Here is a 16,454-nt window from a genome sequence, read left to right as displayed (position 1 = left end):
GAGAGAGAGAGAGAGAGAGAGAGAGAGAGAGAGAGAGAGAGAGAGAACGAATAAGCTCTCTGGTGTCTCTTCCTATAAGGGCCCTGATCCCATGACTACATCAACTCTAATTACCTCGCAAAGGTCCGATCTCCAAATTTCATTACAGCAGGGGTTAAGGATTCAACATATGAACTTTAGGGGGTGAGCAAAAACATCCAGTCCACACCGGGGTATATTGAGGAGAGATTAGGAGTATTAAGTCATATATAATACTGGCCTTAGGCTGGTAGACACAGCTTAGTTCTTTAACTTCTCTATTCTGAGAAAGACCAGTTACTTCACTGACTCCATGTAGTAATATTTGATGGTAGAAGGGAACATAGAAATCCTATATTGAAAATCTAGGGACAAATCAGAAAATCAAAATCATAAAAATGTACTAGGCTCTATCTATATAGAGAGCACTTTGGAAAACACTTTCTGTGTACAGTAATGAAAATTTTTTTCACTTTGAGTTTTATTAGCAGACTCATGTATGAGATAACCTCAAATCTTTTCTCAATCTGGAACTTAGTGATTACTTTATCTATTAATTGATTTATCATTAGACTGGTCATTAATAATCAACAGATTTATTCTGGGTCATTTAAAAATTACCTCTATAATATTCTTTTTTTTAAAGATTTTTTTATTATTATTATTTTTTAAATTTCTTTTTGGCTGTGTTGGGTCTTAGCTGCGGCACTTGGGATCTTCTTTGAGGCATGCAGACTCTTTCGTTGCAGCGCATGGGCTTCTCTCTAGTCGTGGGGTGCGGGTTTCCTCTTCTCTAGTGATGACACACAGGCTCCAGGACGCGTGGACTCTGTAGTTGTGTCATGCGGGTTCCGGAGCACATGGGGTCTGTAGTTTGCAGCACTGGTCTCTGTAGTTTGTGGCACACGGGCTCTAGTTGAGGTGTGCGAGCTCAGTAGTTGTGGTGTGCAGTCTTAGTTGCACTGTGGCATGTGAGATCTTAGTTCCCTGACCAGGGATCGAACCCAAGTTCCCCACATTGTAAAGCAGATTCTTTACCACTGGACGAGAAGGGAAGTCCCACCTCTATAATATCCTTAATATCAGATGATTGTTTCTTTAATTGAAGTATAGTTGATTTAAAATGTTATATTAGTTTTAGGTGTAAAGCACAGAGATTCAATATTTTTATATATTATACTCCATTTAGAGTTATTACAAAATATTGTCTGTATTTCCCTGGGCAGTACAATATATCGTTGGTGCTTATCTGTTTTATACATAGTAGTTGTAGCTCTTATTCTCATACCCCTATCTTGCTGCTCCCCTTACCTCTCCCCACTGGTATCCACTAGTTTGTTTTCCATATCTGCGAGCCATTTTCTGTTTTGTTACATATATTTGTTGTTTTATTTTTTATATTCCACATATAAGTGATAACATACAGTATTTGTTTTTCTCTGTCTGACTTATCTCACTAAGTATAATACTCTCTAGGTCCATCCACATTGTTGCACATGGCAAAATTTCATTCTTTTTTCTGGCTGAGTAATATTCCACTATATATATATATATATATATATATATATATATATATACCACATCCCACATCTTCTTTATCCATTCATGTGTTAATGGACACTGGGGTGCTCCTTCATGTGTTAATGGACACTGGGGTGCTTCCACTGGGGTGCATTTATTTTTTCAAATTAGTGTTTCCATTTTCCTTGGATATGTATACTCAGGATTGGAGTTGCTGTATCATATGGTAGTTCATTTTTAGTTTTTTGTTTTTTGAGGAACCTCCATACTGTTTTCCATAGTGGCTGTACCAATTTACAGTCCCACCAACAGTATACAAGTGTCCGTTTCTCTACATCTTCCCCAACATTTGTTGTTTGTAGACTTTTTGATGACAGCCATTCTGACGGGTATAAGTTACTATCTTGTGGTTTTGAGTTGCATTTCTCTAATAATTATCAATGTTGAGTGTCTTTTCATGTATCTGTTGGCCAACTATATATCTTCTTTGAAAAAATGTCTATTCAGATCCACTGCCCATTTTTTAATCAGATTGTTTTTTTTGATACTAAGTTGTATGAGCTATTTATATATTTTGCATGTGGACCACTTACTGGTCATATTATTTGCAAATATTTTCTCCATTTATATATTTTGCACGTGGACCACTTACTGGTCATATTATTTGCAAATATTTTCTCCCATTCCTGTTTTATAAGAGTTTTTTGCCAGTCTCCAGTTACTTTTCAATGAGAATTGTTCCACATGTAGATGTATTTTTGATGTGTTTGTGGAGGCAGGTGAGTTCCACATCCTCCTACTCTGCCAGCTTGATCAATCTCCATAATGAAATTTTTTTTTTGATGAGTCCAGTAATAGAAAATAAAGGATGCTATAATTTTTGGCACGTAGGTTACTTAATGCATAAATTTCAACCCAGTTGTCCTACTTTTAAAGGTCAGCTCCCTCCCTTGCTCTGAGAAATCTTCTGGCCATTTTCTTTGCCAAGGCAACTGGAGGTTTATCTCACAGATTCTCCCTCTGGCTTTCTGGGGATATCTCAACCCAACCAGTTCTAGTTTTCCACCTTGTTGCTTTAACCTTTGGTGCTGGCATTCTTGCTAACCCTTCAGGCCTAAACAAATCTGAGCCCTACCTCTCTCCCTCCCTCCCACCGTCCCTATCCCACCCCTCTCGTGGTCACAAAGCACAGAGGTGATCTCCCTGTGCTATGCGGCAGCTTCCCACTAGCTATCTAATTTACATTTGGTAGTGCATATATGTCCCTGCCACTCTCTCACTTCGTCACAGCTTACCCTTCCCCCTCCCCATGTCCTCAAGTCCATGCTCTAGTAGGTCTGTGTTTTATTCCTGTCCTACCACTAATCTCTTCATGACATTTTTTTTTCTTAGATTCCATATATATGTGTTAGCATACGGTATTTGTTTTTCTCCTTCTGACTTACTTCACTCTGTATGACAGACTCCAGTTCTATCCACCTCATTACAAATAACTCAGTTTCATTTCTTTTTATGGCTGAGTAATATTCCATTGTATATATGTGCCACATCTTCTTTATCCATTCATCTGTTGATGGACAGTTAGGTTGCTTCCATGTCCTTGCTATTGTAAATAGAGCTGCAATGAACATTTTGGTACATGACTCTTTTTGAATTATGGTTTTCTCAGGGTATATGCCCAGTAGTGGGATTGCGGGGTCGTATGGTAGTTCTATTTGTAGTTTTTTAAGGAACCTCCATACTGTTCTCCATAGTGGCTGTATCAATTTACATTCCCACCAGCAGTGCAGGAGGGTTCCCTTTTCTCCACACCCTCTCCAGCATTTATTATTTCTAGAGTTTTTGATGATGGCCAATCTGACCGGTGTGAGATGATATCTCATTGTCGTTTTGATTTGCATTTCTCTAATGATTAATGATGTTGAGCATACTTTCATGTGTTTGTTGGCGATCTGTATATCTTCTTTGGAGAAATGTCTATTTAGTTCTTCTGCCCATTTTTGGATTGGGTTGTTTGTTTTTTTGTTATTGAGCTGCATGAGTTGCTTATAAATTTTGGAAAGATCTGTGAAATACAAAGTTATAGGAATCTTTGGTACAATAGAATGTGCATGTGGTTTGGTACTCATACAAGACTGGATTCAACTTCCAACTCTATTACTTACTATTTGGATGACTTTGGTTTAATAACAGCTCTGATTTTTAATTTTATCACCCAAAATGTGCTTGTTAGTGACGACCTTAGAAAGTTTTTGTAAGGCTTATGTGAAATTATATTTTGAATGCTCTTAACATGGGCCTGTCACAGTAGCCACTTAATCAATCAAGGCTATTATTGTCGTAGTGTTGGTTGGGTGGAAGTAATAGTAGCAAAGATAATACTATTAACAATCATGCCTTTTTTTACTATTGTTGTGGGAAAAAGCAAAACTTTTTTGTTGTTAGTCACAAGGAGAATTCCAGAAACCAAAACTGCATACAACATTCTTTCTCAATAATGTACTTTTCTTTGTCAGTTAATGCTATGGCCAATCACTGTTGCATACATGAATGCATCATGACTTCTGATTAACTCTTTCCAAATAAGTTCAGTTCATATCAAGAGATTAAGCTAACTCATATGTGATTAAGCCAAAACATATGTGATGTTGATTTCTGCTCTCAGTGCAGTTTTAAACTGTTAAACCCACACCAGCTGCTTTCATAAACCAGCCATTCTAATCACCCAGTATCACTCCTTAAGGCACATTAGATTATAGAAGGAATATGATAAACCAACATGAATTTCAGATTTTCAGCAGATTTATTTCAATTTCTAATCAAACTCATTCCGAGCATTTTCACTGACCACTCTTGGGCAAAGAGATTTAAAATAAAGAAAACTGGGTTCAGAGAATATAACAATGAAAATTTTATGCTGACAATACCAAACCATCTCCTTTTGTTTCTAGTTATGTACAACAAAACTCCTCTAAATGATTGTCTCATCATCTCCATAATTTAAATAATTCTTAAAAACCATCTTCCCTTCAGTTCAAGTGTAAACGTGTCCAAAAAACAAGGAAATACCTTACAACTTGTAAGTTCCTTGAGATTCCTTATAAAGAAAAAATAATTTATTTGAGTCTTAAGAGAGGGACAGTAATATATACTGTCTTGGGTAAGATTTCATCCAAAAATAATACAATTAAGAATACTTACTGCGTCATAAGAACTATTTTCCAAGAGCTTAACATGTATTAACTCATTTAAAGCACATAGTAATTCTAAGAGATGGATGATATTATTATACCCCATTTTTTCCTCATTTTTCAGATGAGAAAACTAGGGTATATGAGCTTATCTCATATCTTGAGATGGTAAGTAATAAAGCCAAGATTCATATCCAACAGTTTGTCTCCTTGACCTCTCTCTCTTAATGCTTATTCTGTAATAGTTTAAAACATACAAAAATTAAGAATGACATTCAAGAATTTTTTTAAGAGATATCCAAATGATTTTTAAATCTCATTTTATTTTTCATATATCAACAAGGTAGCTAAAAAATCAAAGGGCTAACAGTCCCAATAACAGATGTTACAATGCCACTCTTTAACAAAGTAACTTGAGCCTATCTTAAAATTTCAACTTTTTTGTCTGATTCCTTCTTTGGTCTTCATCCTTTTCTTTCCTACGGGGTTTTCCAGTGTCTGTTTCAACTTTCCTCCACATTCCTACTGTTAGTTATCATCTGTTTACAAGAATTTTCAATTGCTATGGATGTATGTTGGGTTATTTTCTTCTGGAAATTTTATTATTTGATTCCTCTTAGTTTATTTCCTAGTCAGTCTTTTCTTCACTTTGTTTCAATGATCTCCTTCTCAGTAAGTGTGTTTGTTTAGCTACTTTAGATTTACTGGTGAATCTTAGAATGTCTAACTGAATAAGCTGGGTCTTCATTCCAGAAGAAGTACAAGATATTGAAAGAAGAAAAGATCCTCTATTTGCTACTTTCCTTATTCACTCCAAATCCAGCCTCCACTCTTACCCCAATCCCATGTCAGGGAATGTTCTGATTAGAGCTTCATCTATCCTTTAAAGTGCAAGTACAGGAAAAAAGAAATAATTTCTGTATTTGCATTGCCATTTTAGCCTGACTATTCAAAGATATCTGGCCAATACCTGTACTTGACTCAGGAGAGAAATACTGTGGTTAAATACATACAATATTCAAAGGAAAACTAACCAAGGGAAATTTTCAATCCAAAAGAAAGTTCACATCTCTAATATGTAGATCACATGAGGCTGGACATGCCTAAGTAAGAAAATGCAAAGTCTTTCCTTACAATATAAAGTGACAGTATGTGAAAGCATTTACTGATTTTTATCTGTTAAATTCATTATCTTATATAATGGTCTTTCCAGGTAAATCAACAGAGGGATGTAAAATTGTACAAATTTGTTCACAAGGTTGTAAATGTGCCAGACTAGCTGTTTTTCAGGTATCTGAGTTGACCCAACAGCTGAATGCTCACTTGTGTTAGTAAGTAATAAAATACTCATGCCTGGACCTCACTCTGGTTGAGTGCCAAACTAATTATCTATTACCTGATATTATCCAGGAGTTCTCTTTACATACTTCTGATGCAAGCAGGTAAAATACTTAATCCTTCCTCCATATATGCTAATCTGCAATTAGCCTAGATAAAAATAAAACTGAGTAATAACCATAATTTTAAGGCAAATCACCCAATAAGTTCACTGACATAAGTCTTAAGGCATTGCTAGTGACCCAGTGGAATGTTTATTCTGTCATTTCTTACACTTGGAAGCAACGTGTGGAAAGACAGGAGGGAACAAAACAAGGTTAATTGACCCATCGACATGATTACTGACAAAAGAAGAAAACAGGTTTTCTTATGTTGTGTTCTTTCTTATTATAGAAAAAAAAAATGGTTCAGGGTTACGTAATTGGGAGTGAGGGAACCAGGAAGAGATCTGAATCACTGTGACTTATTACATTGCTTTCTCCAACCTTTATTCCACTAAATAGCTGTTTCTTTTTATACCATACTAAGTACTGCTATGTTTAAGCCATTATAAAATCACCAAGTTGAACTGTGGAAATGGCTATAACTAGAAATTATGATCTGGATGCCTATTTATTACAAATAGCACTTATGCAAAAGGAAGCAATTCTAAATCCGAATAAGCTCGTTATTCATTTGCTTACATTACTGAACAAACATGAGCACTATCTCTTTTAAAGTTTAATAAATTTCGTAGAAAATGTGAGTACTGGACGTATAAGTTACACTCATAACACTTAACAGTAGACTTCAAGGCAGTATCTATGAGAGGCTTTGTGGTGCTTAGCTTATACTGAACAAGCCCTGAACAAACATTTATAAGATTCCCTATGGATGGGTCACTTAGACGTAGCTCCTTATGGACCATATAAAGTGCTTACAAGCACGTGAATTTTACATCTTCCTGAATTAAACATCTTATTTTATTTTAAATACAATATATTTTGTATTGTTTCTATTGTAAACGTACTACTTGGTTGGTCATTTATTTTTTAATCTCTTAAATGTGTATTCATTTAATTCTAAACACCAACTCATGTTACACAATACTTCATAACTCTAGACTTGCAAGTAATCCCCTTAATAATTCAGTTGAACTGAAAATTTAAATAATAAAAACAGACTTAAAGGCATTAAGAGATTGATAGAATGATAGCTTAAACTCATAAAAGGGCACCAGTTTAACCAATTTACTTGGCTAAGTGGTAACTAAGAATAGAAAATATTATTTAAGATTAGTCTTAATTTGCTTTGTGAGTTGGTATCATTTTAATGCAGTTTTATCAGTACAAATTTTCCTTTAGAATTGAAAAGAGTGAATGTTATTGAGTAAATCCTAGTTAATCACTCTTAAAATAAATTGAAAGTATCATATTTAAATTTAATTTAATAAAATTTATAGAGAAACTGCTGAAGATACATACTAGGAAGTTGATTGTAGGAGACGGCTTATGAAAAAAGTAATTATAATAATTCGGTCTTTAAGGAAATAGAAAATCATGTTCCTTTATGATTAAGTTTCAGAATGTAAATATCAGTTGTATATTAATTCACTCATCCAAAGTTTATCGAATATCACCTCTCCTTCTGACACTGTGTAGGCTCCGGGGTCTCCAACAGGGAATGGAACCCAGAATAGTGTACTACACAAGTAAATTTAGATCTGTACTCAATAGACAAACGACAGAGGAAACATTTAAAAGTAAGTCCAACAGAGCTGGAGTTAGGAAAGAGGAAATACCTGGTTAGGGGCATCAGCCTTTCCTGGAGGAGGAAGCATTTAATCTGGAGGAGGAAGCATTTAATCTGCAACTTGAAGGATGGTTAAGATTTCGACAATTAAAGAGAGGAGGGCTTTCTCCGGAGTTATAATTAACAGTAAGTGCAAAAGCAGGAGGTAAAATCTCAGGAAGTATGCAAGAAGAAGTAGCATGGGGAATTTCCTTGTCGTGGTATTGTGTATAGACTCCTACTATCCTCATACTTCTCAGATGAGATTATGGGTTGAGTGATTTCTAAGCAATGAGGAAATTTGAGAAGGTCCTTTTCATCTTCTTCTTCTTCTTTTTTCTTCTTCGTGATAAATTATTTCCCCAGTTTTTTTTTTTTGTTTTTTTTTTTTTTAATTCTCGGAAGCATATTAGCAAAAACCAATTACATTCTTGCGCTGCTCTGGTCTATTTTCTATACAGCAGCAGCCAGAGAGCTTTTTTAAAGGCAAATGTGAGGATCTCACTTCTCTGCTTAAAACTCATCAGTGTTTTCTCCTTTTACAGTTCCTGAAATAAAATAAAGTAAAATAAAATAAAGCAATAAAGGAAAGGAAAGGAAAATAAAATTTAACAAAGTTTTATCTGACTCAGAGCCTCCGAAAAAGTTCTTCCCTCTATCAAAAAACTTTTCCTCCTCAATTTGCCACACTAGCAATGATTTACCATCATCAGATATCAGTGAACGTCAGTTTCTCAAATATTTCCTCCCTGATTCATCTAATTTAAATGAACTTTTCTTTTAAGTCTCTCTTATGGGGTGCCCAATCTTTCTGTTTCCCCTTACTTATCACAACTTGTAGTTGTATGTTCACATATGTGTTTACTTATATGATGACTGATTACCCACTCCCACGTCTCCTACCCAGGTAGACTAGAAGCTCCCTTTTAAAAAGGGCACAATTTTAGGTTTGATTGACCATCGTAGACCCAATACCCAGCATACCATCTGAAGGAAAGGTGGTTTGCAACAAACATCAGTTGAATAAATCACTTTACATTCCTGAAATCATTTTTCATATTCTGAAACATAATCATAAAATTACATAATTTCTTTAAGTGGCTTATTATGACTCCTGTTTTCATTGAAATCTAAGCCAGGATTATTACTTTCAATTAAAGGGGAAAATATTTCTTGATCATCGAACTCTCTGTCAAAGTAAATGTAACATGCTGATTTGATTAGCAATACCCTTTCTGTATTCAGTTTTACTGTCCCAAGCAGCTGGGCATCCAGCAGAAAGTCTTTAAAGTTATAAGAGTACATTTTCTTCTTCAGTTCTGGAAATACACACACACACACACACACACACACACACACACACACACACACACAAAGCTATATAAGTATGAAGGTTGACATTCCACTTGGTTGTTAGCCTTACAACCGTAGAAAATGGCTAAAGTGAAGGACCACAGGGATGAAATTGAAAGTAGAATGAGGCAGATAAATGCTAAGATTTTATTTTTAATATTCCTGAGTCATACTGAATTATGGAACCTGAGTAGCTGAATCTCATGGAGAGCTAGAAATCAGAGTGTGGCAGACCGGATAGTCCAAAAATCTATCCTATCTCACATTCTTATCTTCACATAACTTTTACACTGATCAAAAGGAGGGGGTCTATGAACCACCTCCTTGAATATGGGTGGGCTTCACACTCACTTGGAACCAACAGAATGAGACACAAGATAACCTGTGTGACTTGAGAGCCTACGTCAGAAAAGGTGGTCCTGTTTCTACATACATTCATATTGCAACAGTGCCACAGAAGGAAAGTGATTAAAATAAGAGGTGGAAATCATTTCCCACATTCTTAGATTTTTCTTTTTCTTCTATAATACCTACTTAACTAAAGAGAGAAAACTTTTCCCTCTTTCTCCATCATCACTCGCCAGATTTCATCATTTAAAGGCAGCTCTTGCTTTTGAATCTTCCCAGCTGAAGCCCCAGACATTACGGAGCAGAGTCAAGCCTTCCATGCCATCACTTTTCCAAATTCCTGACCCACAGAATTCATGAGAATAATAAAATGGTCGTCATCTTACATCGCTAAATTAGAGGTGGTTTGTCAAACAGACAAATTTTACTGTTTAGCATGACATACAGATCTCTTATGATTTAAATTACCTTTGTAGTATCATTTTTTTCTTTGTTTAACTCACCTGGGTCATAAGAAGTAAAAGTAGTACTTGCTCTTTGGTTGAGGCTTCTGTTTTCATCTTTGCAACACCCTCTAACTTGAGCTTCCTCTTGCACAAGAGATGGAGTCTAACCCAGAAGAACAGTTCCAAAGTTAGGTGCTTCTGCCTGTGGACAGGTATCACGTAGCGACAGCTATGCATTTTTCTGATTCTAAGTAGTTTTCAGATATATTCTCTGCGCACCACTTGAGACCATACTTTTCACCCCAGAAAATCTCAGGGCTAACGTTTGCCTGAAATAAAACGGGCTTGCTTAGCTTAGAGAGTATTGGTTCTCGTCTATCTGGCTAAACTTTCCCTTTCTGGATGGGTAGCGCTTCCTTGCCTTACATAACTCACTTTTCCATAAAAATCTAGATTATTTTAGGTTTTGTAGGCCATAGGTGACAGTGCTCATACAGGAATAACAGAACAGAAGCAAACCTGAACACTAAGCCTCCCCTTCTTTGTCAGACCCCCTCTCCAGTGGCTGACTGTTCAGAACTGCTCCAACCTGCCTTCCTAAATGGAACCTGCTCCTCTGCCCTCCTAATTGGAACCTTGCCTGAACATGACCATTGATTCCTGTGTCCTTCTCTTCAGCCTTGGAGTCTGCACTTTTGCCTAGTCTGATTACTTGACATATTTATCCATCCACCTATGAATATAAAAAAAAAACCATTTTGTTTCTTTACCAGAAGTGGATTCGCTTAAGGTCCCTAGATCTGTTTCTTTATCTGTGAATGAAAGAGTTAGACTACATGCCATGGTTTCTACCTCATTAGAACTCATGAGCTTCGAGTCCTGAGCCAGCACGTACCCTGAGGCTACCATGCTATTAGGAAGGCAAGCCACATGGAGAGGCCAAGTATAGGCACTCTGGCTGGCAGTCTTGGTTTTCCAGTCCTCCTTGCCAAGGACCAGATACTTGAATGAATAAGCCTTCAGATGATTCCTGTTTCTACTCCTCAAAGCAGTCCTAAAAATTGAATATGATCATGACCCTTAATTTTTTTTCCGTTGAATAACATTACCTATAAGAATATTTTCCACTGATATGTGCCCTAGAGTCATATAGAATTATAAGCACACCAAGCACAAAATTATCTGTACCATATTAAACTTGCAGTCAGCATCATATTCAATTTGCAGGTGAATTTTTTGCCTGGGTTCTATCTTTGTGCATATAACTTACATGTTAGTAGCAATAAAGCAAGCCATAACATGCAATGAATAATTTTTCATTAGCTTTTATTTGAATCATAGTTTAAAGTTACTTTATTTTGGAATAATATTTTTTAAATTATCCATTGAATTTTTCATTCACAGTCATTCATAAAACTCTCTACCCGCTCAGGTTGAGACATGCTTCACAGAAAGGGCTAACCTCAGCCAAGACAGGATCAATTATTTGTTCAGTTTTAAACTCCCCAAATAATCTTCTGAAGCTCATTTAAGGTGCAAAAATTGTGAAAGATACGGCTTTAAGCGTAAGATTTTGTTGAGAGAAAACAATAGCATGCATACTTGTATTAATAGTGGTTTTTTATTTTCTAAAACTTATGACGCTTCGAAATTTGGGCCCTTGCGGGTACCGCAAAGACTGTCCCTCCCAGGATTAGCTAATGCCTAGAGTTAGCAAACGACTCCCCTGAGATGTGGCTTTCATGTGCAAATCGACCAATCCAGAGGGTGTACTCTCCTACTACCTCCCTTATCAAACTCTCACAGGTTGAGCCACTATCCATCTGCCCTAGTATGACCTCAGGGCCAGGCACCAGGCAACTAGGGGCTATCCCTACACGCCAGAACCTGTTGAAATTATTCACTCTAGCCAATCCTAAACCTGTTTAGCCTACTTACCTTGCCTTGCCCATTACTTCTCATGAAAACCGCAGTGATGTCTTTGGCCCACATTTTCCCTTATTCTTCTGCCTCCTGACCAACCCTGGTGCTTCCCCATGTGGCCCTGCATGGCGTGCCGTGCCTCCTGGTTCTGGGGATCTGCGAATATAAACTTCTTCCTTCATGACAATCATTTCCTTGTCTGTGTGTCTTACCGTACATGATTGAAACAAATCTAGGGTACCTCTTAGAATAAGATTCTAGAGGTCAAACTTTGGAGAACTGATCATAGAGTTTTTACTTTGTATCACAAGGTGGACAGATTCCTTTCTCAAGTCCCACTTCAGCCTATCCAGGCAGGTCTAATGCTTCTCAAAACTACTTCCCAAGAAAAGTGAAGGAATAAGTACAGTTAATTGGGGAACCCAGTCTGGTTGAATACTATTTTGAGTGATTTGGAGCAGTCAACTTTAAACAAAAAGAGACACTTGTTCTGCGGTTTTCAGGACAAAGCAGAGTTTCTCCTTCCCACAAATATACATGTGGCTTTTGAACCCTTATCTTCCTTGGGGGCTTGTTTTGACTCATGAATCCCTTGCATGATTCTCTTCTGCTCAATGATTAGTCAAGCTTCCAAAAAATATTTTATGAACATCAAGATGAAAACAAAACAAAATACCTTTGTGTTTGAGTATTTGGGATAAGTGAGTCCTCTAAAGCATGGGACTTGGGGCAGAGCCCCACTTGTCTGGGACTCAAGGAGGTATTGGCTCTATTAGATATTGCATCTTATGATAAATCTATATCATTTAAGACAATATAATATTGCTGAAATGATGGAACTTAAAATGCAGAAACAGACCCAGGCATTTATAAAAATTTGTTAATTGAAAATGTATGAGAAAAGGTTGTGCATTCAATAAATGGTTCTTGGACAATTACTTAGTCCCGTGGAAGAAGCCCAGACCTGGGTGCCACAACTTGCACAATGTCTCTACTTCCACATTTTATTGATCAAAGCAAGTCACAAAGCCAACCCCAGTTCAACAGAGTGGAGAAATAGGATCTACCTTTTGAGAGAGGGGCAGCAGTGCCGTATGACACAGTGGCATGGACAGAGGGAAACTTGAGTCATTAAGGGGAGAGTTGCCAGATTTAGCAAATAAAAATACAAGAAGCCCAGTTAAATTTGAATTTCAGAAAAACAATACATTCTTGGTATAAATGAGTCCCAAATATTACACAGGATAAACATATACTAAAAAATTCATTGTTTATCTGATTCCAAATTTAACTGGGCATCCTGTATTTTGTCTTACAGCACTAATTAATGGCCATTATTAAAATGTGTACCACAAACATGGGCTTTTAACTCATACATAAAACAGTCATATCTTGATTTAGGAAATATCAATCAATAGATATTCCTAAAAATATATTACAAAGAAACATGTTAAAGTGTATGTTAGGAGTTTAGAGCCCTTTATAAATATTAACAGCTTATCAGCAGAGACAGCAAGACCAGAAAAGTGATTTCTATTTAGCTATGCCATTATCTTTAGATGCTTGATTCCTCCATTTATCAGTTTATTAAATGTACAAGTCAGATTACCAACTCATTCACATTTATTCTCATTCTCATATCTTTCCCCAGTACATTGAGAGAGTGAAGAACTAGTCATCCACTCATAAAGGTGATGTTCCAGCATTGCTATGGTAAACAGATATTTCCAAGCACTCTCCTGGTTTATATCCAAGGATATGGTCCCTCAGGTCTCACATCCCAGGCTGCACAGGACCTGTTCTGATCTCACTAATGAGTGGAAAAACTCAGTGTCTCTGAAGCTCCACAGTCCATCACACAGGAAACTTGTTTAATGGAGCAGAACAGCTTTCCAGGAAGATATGATAGATTTTATATTTCTAAAAGAACCTTATTCTGGCAAAAATAATACCACCTCATATTTATTGTTATCTCCAATTTCTGTACTTCTGACTTTCAGTCATGATTTTATGGAATACCTTTAGGGTGTGTAATCGTGCACTGGTCTGGGGATACTTGAAACCCTTGTCCTTAAGGAATACTATTTAATAGATGAGAAAAACATCATGAACAGAAATATAAATATAGAAAGACAACAGTATAGAAGTCATTTTTCTAACAGCTGAAGAACAGGGATGGCTAATATTCAAAAAAGCTTTAGTGAAGTAGGAGGATAGTAAACTGAGATTTAATGGAGGGGATTGTGTGACAGGCTGAGCAGGAAGAAGAAAACTGGCAGAGACTACTGGTTGTTCTGCAAGATCTAGTCTCCCCCTTTTTTCTAGTTATATAACCCTCAGGGTTTTGCTAGGTATGTGGTCACCTGGAATAAAGACTACATTTCCCAGACTCCGTTGCAACTAGGTGTGGTCCTATGGTTACGTTTTATCCAACGCAGTGTAAACCTGAGAACATGGTGTGTAATTTCCTGGAAAACATCCTTAGCAGGAAGGGGACTGTTCTTCAGCCTTTCCTACTTCTTTCTGGCTGAAATGCTGACAAGATGGGAGCAGCAAACGTAGCCTGCTTGAAACATGAGGTAGAAGCATGAAGTAGAACGCTGAGGGTGATGGAATGGCAAGACCAGAGGAATATTGGTCTCTAGCACCATGCAGTGCCATCCTGCTCACCCTAAGCGCTTACCCCCAGATTTCATTTCCTAACTGAGAAATGAACATCTATCTTATTAAAGCCCTGCCTGAGGGATTTTCTACAAAATAAAATAGTATCTATTCATTACAGATATATAACTTAATGGGAAAATCAACTGCTTAATAGGAAATCAAAACTATGGTTACCAGAATATATTTCCGAAAAGGAGTGATCTTGTAAAACAGTCAGAAGCTTGTTATTCCCCAGGGCTATTCAGGCAGATTTCCAATCGAAGAGCAAGGCAATGGGGAAAATATTCAAGACCAACTCTAAATGAGCCTGTCATTGAAGAGATTCATTTTCAAGAAGAGATCATAGGGTCAAAAAAGAAATATAAGGATCGTTTGCATCGAAATAGCTCCAGCCAATTCCTACCTAGAATCGGGCTGAAAATAAGAACAAGTCAAAGTTGCAGTGAAATTAAATATAACTTCTGACCAATCTCTCTCAGCCTTTTAAAGATGGCTGTAATTGAGTTGTAGAATAGCCAGGAAAACATCTTACATGGCACACCATTTTCTTGAATATCAGTCTGCACGATGATAAGATAATTAAATTACGCTACTTTTAACAAAACCTAATTTTCTGGAAGTTTAACTTGTTCTTTTTTTCCCCAACTGACAAAGCCCAAAATAAACCTGAAAAGTTGAGCATTACTTAGCAATTGGAACAAATATCAGTATTTATTTCAAACACAGTTAATTTGCAGAAATTTCTATTACCATTATCAAGCCATGGATAGGATCCTCCAATCAAATAATTCTATAAAGCACCGAATAGATATTCCTTAATCTTTTCATTATTTTTGATTTTTTGCTTTTAAAGTAGTATTAGTTTACTAGACTGATACTTTAAACTTCCTAGATAGTATCATGTTTTTTCTCTTTAATTTCTAACTATATTTTTCCACAAAGAATTTTACAGGCACCTGGAAACTTTCACTCTAATACTTTATGTTATGGTTTTTATATTCAGGAAAGATATTTCTGTGGCTCACATTTTGGAGACCTTCCAGGTGGGAGGCCAGTGATTGCTGTTCCAGCAAATCATAGGGCAGGATGGAGCTGGTCATGGTCTTCACACTTTCCCCCATGGGCAGTGAGCAAGGTGGGCCACACTGATTCTAGTAGGACTGGGACAGTGGCAAATCTCACTCAGTTCCAAAGAATCAATAAAACGAGACGTTGAAAACAGATCCACAAGATAAACCCTTCTGTAAGTATATGATTCAAATATTCCCATCTTTTTTTTTAACATCTTTATTAGAGTATAATTGCTTTACAATGGTGTGTCAGTTTCTGCTTTATAACAAAGTGAAGCAGTTATACATATACATATGTTCCCATATCTCTTCCCTCTTGCGTCTCCCTCCCTCCCACCCTCCCTATCCCACCCCTCCAGGTGGTCACAAAGCACCGAGCTGATCTCCCTGTGCTATGCGGCTGCTTCCCACTAGCTATCTATCTTACGTTTGGTAGTGTATGTATGTCCATGCCACTCTCTCACTTTGTTCCATCTTACCCTTCCCCCTCCCCGTATCCTCAAGTCCATTCTCTAGTAGGTCTGCATCTTTATTCCCATCTTGCGCCTACGTTCTTCCGACCATTTTCGTTTTTTCTTTCTTTTTTTTTTCAGATTCCATATATTTGTGTTAGCATACGGTATTTGTTTTCCTCTTTCTGACTTACTTCACTCTGTATGACAGTCTCTAGGCCCATCCACCTCACTACAAATAACTCAGTTTTGTTCCTTTTTATGGCTGAGTAATATTCCATTGTATATATGTGCCACATCTTCTTTATCCATTCATCTGTTGATAGACACTTAGGTTGCTTCCATGTCCTGGCTATTGTA

General features: G+C 36.8%; 1 protein-coding gene across 2 annotated transcripts in view; it reads right to left on the bottom strand.

Moving 5' to 3' along the window:
• Nucleotides 1–16,454, bottom strand: part of LOC114486617 (uncharacterized) — a 323,771-nt gene that overhangs the window by 17,089 nt on the left and 290,228 nt on the right. Inside the window, exon 13 of one of the 2 annotated variants that reach the window (XR_008617884.1) lies at nt 11,336–12,084. The exons of the other annotated variant lie outside the window; for it this stretch is intronic. The gene's annotated coding sequence lies outside the window, so the exon portion shown is untranslated. Of the gene's footprint in view, nt 1–11,335; nt 12,085–16,454 lie in introns of those variants that run through there. 2 annotated transcript variants of the gene reach the window in all.

This window comes from Physeter macrocephalus, chromosome 7, assembly GCF_002837175.3.
Source record: "Physeter macrocephalus isolate SW-GA chromosome 7, ASM283717v5, whole genome shotgun sequence".
In the NCBI taxonomy this organism is placed as follows: Eukaryota; Metazoa; Chordata; class Mammalia; order Artiodactyla; family Physeteridae; genus Physeter; species Physeter macrocephalus.
Note: the sequence above shows the minus strand (reverse complement) of the source record. Positions and strands in the feature narration are given on the sequence as shown.